Consider the following 7,151-nt stretch of genomic DNA (forward strand, 5'->3'; position numbering starts at 1 on the left):
AATCTTAGTGACTCTCTGTAGACTCAAATATTTGCCAACATCTCTGTAAGCATCTATCTACTTGGCTTCTAAAAACTTACTGTTAGTGTTTGCTTTAGACTTTTTTTCTTGAAATAAAACTAACAAGACCCAAACTAAAAAAGGGACTTCAGGTGATACAACCTTGTAAAGCTAATGTCTGCTTTACACTTCCATTTTTTGGTCCCGCTTCTTCTATTTATGGCTGTTCCTCTTCCCTTAGCCTGGCATATTTGAAGTCTGCTTGAAAACCATCTTTCTGTTCCTCAAGATATTAGTCCCTAACTTAGAGCAAGCAATAATCCAATACAGCCTCTGTTTTACACATTTGGTTATCCATGTAGACAGCAAAAAAGAAGATCATATACTTAGCAAGAGTTTGCTTTGAATATCAGGTGTTAATGAAAGAAAAACACAAATGTGATTGCACCAAGATACATGAACTGCTGCTAAGCGAAATAACCAAGAACTAGTTTAAATGTTAGATAATCCTTGAAAATACCAAATAAGGCTAACAAAATAAATGGAGAAGATCTGTATGAATAGGCACAAATGTCAGATATAATCACACAATTCAAAACAGATTTAGTAAGCTTAAAGGTTACTAATAACAAGATTAAAACAGTACAGTGAACTTTTTTTTTTAGCAAGTTTATGAAAATGTGGTATTAGTAATACAATTTCTATTACTAGAACTACAGTATGATTAGTTATAACAGAGGGTGGATAATTCATTTGACAGTGAAATCTAGGATAAAATATGAAATTACGTACTGAAAATCAGGGCTAAGAAACCTACTACAAGTGTTTGTTTACACAACTTGTTGCATTTCACACCTGCTTACAAATTCAGTAACTAACTCAAACACAGTCCTAGATAATTTTAGGCATGTTATCAGTATAGTTGAGCATATAACTCTAAAAACAACCCTTGACTGCTCCGAGAACAATCCTTGACCGTAGAAAAATATGTAAAATGATAATCAAATCAGTAAATGAAACAGAAAGGCGAAATTTGAGAATGGCATGCAGAAAAGAATTTGTATGCACAGTCACGCTTGTTATGCTTGCTCACTCCTATGAACAGTAAAGCAATGTCACAAGAACTAGAAGATCACTCTTCATTATGCAAAATTTACATCAGCTCTTAAATCATTGTAATTGAGTTTTTTACTTTTACATTTTACTTATCAGACAATAAGACATTTAAATCTAAATAAATTTATTTGTATTCTGCTACTAAAAGGGAAAAGAGAGGCAAAGTGCATCAAAGCTCTCCTGTTGAAATTGTACATTGGACTTTGGTTACTAGGCAACAAGACCTGTGATAACATCTAGCTGTTTCCATTTGTACCTGTAGAACTGTTAACCTGGAAGCCGTAACAACCTGTGTTTAAAAACACAGTTTCATCACAGGCAGATTCACTCTGCTGAAGCCAGTGGGGGGGAACCCAAACTCCTCTCAAACCCATAAAGAAACACCCTGTTTTAAAACTGCAGCAGATTAACTACTGCTGACTGCAAACTGGTAGGCTACCGCTCAGATTTATTTCCAAAAGTAGCCAGTAGAGGGTACCCTAACTTTCCTTTAAAGATCAAAAATACTTTAATAGGCATACCGCTTTGTACTGCAAGAAATGCAGAGGGGAAAAAGACCCAAACACTTCCTATTACTTATTCTATGAAAACGTATTCTCATCACAGTGGTGGCTCTTTTTAAAATGAAAGAAACTGAACAGATTATTATTACAGACGGCAAGTAAGAAATTACATATTCTCTTTTTTGTGTCAAAGTCGTCGTGATGACTCTTGGAATGAGGCTACATTTCCTAGAGCAGATCATTTAACCCTTACACGTTTTTGAAGGCTATTCCCTGTTTATCTCCTCCCGGTTCTCCTTCTTGAAGTGACAATCCTATTCCCAAAGCTCCATGCCAAATACACCTTTCCAACTCCACTGAGACAAAAAGGATTGTGAGCAGGTACAAGTATTTGTTTTAAAATCCACCTGCAGGGTCACCTGCATAGTCACGAGGGATCCACTTAAGGCCCTAATCTTGAGTGCTGTTTTCACCGGAGTAGATTCAAGCCCTTCAAAACAACTCAGCTAGGTCATCAACCCATATCTGAGGCTGCTGCCCTCTCTTGTGGTCCAGATATAAGCCTGGAGTATGTTGAGGGCTGAGAGTACTGATGCTACCTGCAGCTTTTCTCCCTCTTTTCTCCCAGACAGCATCATGACCCTGTTTCCCCTTATGCAGCTGGACATATTTACCTCATGTGACCAATACACAGGCATATCAAGCTCTGAGGTGAGAAGCAGCCAATACAGGCAAGCACCGCTCCAGTTACGTGTGACCCATGAGTGCACAAGGAACATGTTTCCCAAAGTCCCAGGGAGATACAGCCTGTGCGACTAACAAGATTCTACAACAGAAGGCAGCTCACAGGAGATGAACTCAGGAAAGAATGTAAGGAATGAGCACCAAGTAGCGTAAAGAAAGCTGAACTTCACTCAGTGCACGGGGGACTGAAGAATCAACCTTTGTTTTTATGATATATGGCTGCAGCCGCGAGCCATCAGGTTGTATAAGCAGCCTTGTCTGAGACAGCATGTAACACCTTTCCCGGCTAGCCAGACCCGCGTGGGGAAAGGTGTGTATGTGGCTCCACCCAAGACAGAGTATAAAAACTGAACAACCAACAGAAAGAACTCTGAAGACAGCAAGCAGGCTTGAGCTGGCTTTATCCCACATACTCCTTTCTAGCAAACTGGGGATGCCCAACCTCCTGACAGCGGGCATACAGAGACCGGTCACGGGAATCACTTTTGCATGGCGATTCAAACGTACATTGCAATTGCTGTATCTGGGTTGGGTTGTGATTTCAGCACAAGTCTGTATCTCTCTGCTAAACCAAACCACAGCGTTCATGTAGCACAAAGGATCTTCAAATAAGTAAATTTTATATCAGACATAAAACCCTCCTCGGGGACTGTCTAGAAGCAGCTGGTCAGGGGGACTGCCCTGGAGTGTCTCCACACCAGACAAGGCAGTTCGTCCTACCCGAAGGCTGCCAGGGGAGTTAGCAGGCATCCCTTCACAGTACATTCGCTTTGCGAAGTTCAGCGCTACGCTCCCCTTCACACAGCCCCTTGCTGCCACAAGTTGGTACCGCTTTATCCAACACACAAGCTTTCAGTACCAGGCTAGCTGAGTATGTAGAACGAGTCCAGTGGAAGGGGCCATTAAGATGATCAGAGGGTTGGAGCATATGACGCTACACGGAGAGGCTAAGAAAACCAAGTTTGTTCAGACATAAAAGAGAAGACAAAGGGGAGATGTTCTCACCATCCACAAATAGCTAATGGGAAGGCAGAGAAGACTGAGCCAGACTGTTCTTGAGGATACAGAGCAGTAGGACAAGAGGCAAGTGGGAACACAGGGAAATCTCATCGTAAAAAAGATAGTTACGTTGGGTTTTTTGTTATTTTGTGTTGCTTGGGTTCTTTTTAAACCATGAAGGTGGTTAAGCCCTGGAACATGTTGCCCCAAAAAGCTGCAGAGTCACCACACCTGGAGATATTAAAAATTCAGCAGACTGGCCCCTCAACATGCTTTAACTAGACTTGCTCTTAAAAAATTCAGTTCTAAGTAAAATTTAAATTGATTAAAGCTTTCTGCCTGCTGATTTAAATGATTTTGATTCAGTAATTTCGTATCAATCCACGCTATCATCTTTGCACTCCTCTTTGTATTGATAGATTCTCCCAACCAGAACATACTGTACTACCTGTAGTATGAAGACATTTAAGGCAATATTTTCATCTCTACTATTTTTAAATTTCCTGGAGTGTCTTTAAAATTTCTGTCATGAAGTCTTGCCCAAATTCAAATGGGTAGCCATCAACAATGCATCAAGATCAGTATAATGCCAATGTGAAAATAATGAAAGAACCTACTGCAAGTTTTGGACACAAGATCCCACAGCATAAACAAAACCAAAATTTCTCAGAACATTTAAGTACTTGAAAGCAAATAAGCCAATAAAAATCAAAGCAGCGTATGCCAAGAGAATTGAATAATGTGCAGTCTAAAATAGAAACATTTCATTCTTTATCACAAAGAGAGGAAAAAAAACCCCAACCCAGATCTGTAACATTAGGAAAGAGAATAACCTAGGAAAGCAGATTTGTAGGAACTCAAATGCAATACAATGCAATGTAGAAGCACGCAGAAGAGCAAGTTACATCCTTGCTAACTGCAGATACTCTATATTTTCAGTTCTGACAGGAAAATAAAATCAATTTCAGAGAGCAGTGGCTATGTTAATATCTGTCATAAAACAATTCTTGAGGTAATACTGTAAAGTTCAAACTCTATTTCGAAGGTGTAAATAACGATTTCAGTTATTAAGTAGGGAGAGTTGGGAGGGGAAGGGTGGGCATCACTGCTCGGGGACTGGCTGAATGTCAGTAGTTGGGTGGTGGGCGGTTGTACCACTTTTTTTTAATTTCGGTTTTCTCATTTACATATTAATATATTTTACATATTATTATATTTATTTACATATTATTATATTATATTATTATCATTACTAGTAATAGTGTTATTTTCGTCGCATATTATCATTATTAGTAGCAGTATCATTATTTTATTTCAGCTATTAAACAGTTCTTATCTCAACCCATGAGTTTTCTTACCTTTTCCTCTGACTCTCTCCCCATCCCACTGCAGGAGGGGCGGAGGTGAGCAGGCAGCTTTATCTTGCTTAGATGCTGTCTGGGGTTAAACCATACAGCATACAAAACCATTAAAATAGATACAAATACTTTAACAGTTGCATCTGGGGAATAAAATGTAGAAGTTCCAATTTTGGAAAATTCAAGCCTGCTAGCATTTCTGTGTAAAAACCATGTGCAAGTTAAGTGCACCGTTCCAGTTTTAAAATACACAACAAATACGATGCTGCACCAGATTTAAAGATGTGCATGAGCTGCAAGTTTAGAGCATGATACCATGTATCTTATAAAACATACCTTTTGGGTATCTTAACATCCTTGACTTTATAGGATATGTGAAGATTTGGATGTATAAATTTATCCTTCAGCTTAATGAGCCCCATCCAATTAAAAATTAGGTGTGGGTGGCAGTTTTATATAGCAGAGAAAGGAATCAGATTGCTAATCAAGACACAGTCCTATTCCTTCACATTCCCTTAGTACTAGACAAAAATTGGTTGAGCACTGTTTCAGTTGAAAACAAGCAAACAATCCTGATAAGGTAATATTTTGAATGACTGACACAATCTACAAAACACTAAGCAGCTCCCAATTTGGAAAGCAGCTTGACAGATTAAAACAGAGTGTAAGGGAAAACTAACTGTTCTACATACCTGCTTTTTAGGCAGCATCACAATCGGTACTTAAAGGTCTGCTTCAGTTAGTGATATGCAATTCCTAGGAAGCAACTGATTTGCTCAAAAAATAGCTTTAGAAGAGATATTGCTTTAGAAGATTAACCTGAACAAACTATTAGTTAAAACATTTGGGGTGGAGGTGGTTATTTTGTTGTATTCTCAGGGGTTTTTTGAAAGGGGGTGGGTGTGGAAGCTTTGGGATGGATTTGGGTTGAAGTTAGGGGTTGAAGTACAGAAACAAGATTCATGAAGCAAACAAAGTCGTAGAAGGGTCACTTTAATCAGGTATAATTAACTGTGTCTATCTGGTTTACAAGGGTGAACCATACAGTCTTCTTTCACTTGAGGGTTCTCCTACATCTTCTCTACCAGCACTGTGCCCTAACCGCCACGTAACAGCTCATTTTGGCTTAAGCCTCCACACAAGAGAGACAGATTGATTTTCTATTCTGATGGTTATTTTTGTTAACAGTCATGAGCTTAGCCTTTCATATCCTCTTCTTCTGTTATATACTGGAAATAGAACTGAAACACTGTCTTGCTTGGAATGAAACACTGTTGAACCTAAAATAATTTTAGTTAGAACTGTAGATTTTCCTTTCAGTGAAAAAGTTGTAGATATTTTGATTTGATAGAAACGGAGTTTTTGATTTCAAGTTTAGTCACTAAATTTAGGTATATGTAGAGTAAGACAGTTAAAATGAAAGCTCGGAATTCTTCATCATACTGTAAATCAGTGCTTATAAGATCACACAGCTGCATAAAAATACGTTCATAATTTCTTAGGGTCAGGGTAATTTAAACAAGACTAACTACAGTCTGAACAAAGCCAGTTGCTGCTGATACTTTATCATTCCAAAACTGGACAATTTACTCGTTAACTACAGAAGCTGCAGTGCTAGCCACTCAAAAAATATACAAAGCTCCCCTGCAGAATGATCAAAAGAAGCTGAAAAAAATCAAGTAGGCAGGATAACATAATTCACACTATGTGGTCTTTAATCTTTCTGTAAAGGCTGACTGACCCACATCAAGAATTGCTGTATCAGCTGATGCTTTCAGCTAGTGTGCTTCAGCTATGGGATTTACCTTTACCCGTAACATCTCACACCTTCAGTGCCAGACTGCCCTCAGCCTCAGACCCCACGGACAGATACACTGAGTTTGGTTATACCAAAGTGTGTTGGGCCTGGGGGTGGGTATTTGGTAGCAGGGGAGGGGCTACAGGTGTGGCTCCTATGAGAAGCTGCTAGAAGCTTCCCTGGCTCCCAAGACAGACCCACCTCCGGCCAAGCCAACTAGTGCCTCTGTAATTAACATATTTAAGATGAGGAAAAACTGATGGGGAACCTGCAGTGGGGAGAGGAGTGGGGTGTGAGAGAGACAGCCAGGCAGACCCCTGGGACAGCGCAGAAAGGCGGGAGGAGGTGCCCAGAGCAGAGGTTCCCCTCAGCCGGTGGGGAGAGGGCAGGCTGTGCCCCTGCAGCCATGGAGGGTGACAGGGGAGCAGAGACCCCCCTGCAGCCCAGGGAGGGCCCCACGCCAGAGCTGGTGGCTGCACCCAAAGAGCCTGTGACTCCGTGGGAAGCCCATGCTGGAGCTGCCTGCTCCTGAAGGACCACATGTCCATGGAAGAGACCCACACCAGAGCAGTTAGAGGAGAAAACTGTAGTCTGTGGGAAGGACTCACGTTGGAGAAGTTAATGGAGAACTGT

Source organism: Eurypyga helias, unplaced genomic scaffold (genome assembly GCF_000690775.1).
Source record: "Eurypyga helias isolate BGI_N326 unplaced genomic scaffold, ASM69077v1 scaffold39061, whole genome shotgun sequence".
Classification (NCBI taxonomy): domain Eukaryota; kingdom Metazoa; phylum Chordata; class Aves; order Eurypygiformes; family Eurypygidae; genus Eurypyga; species Eurypyga helias.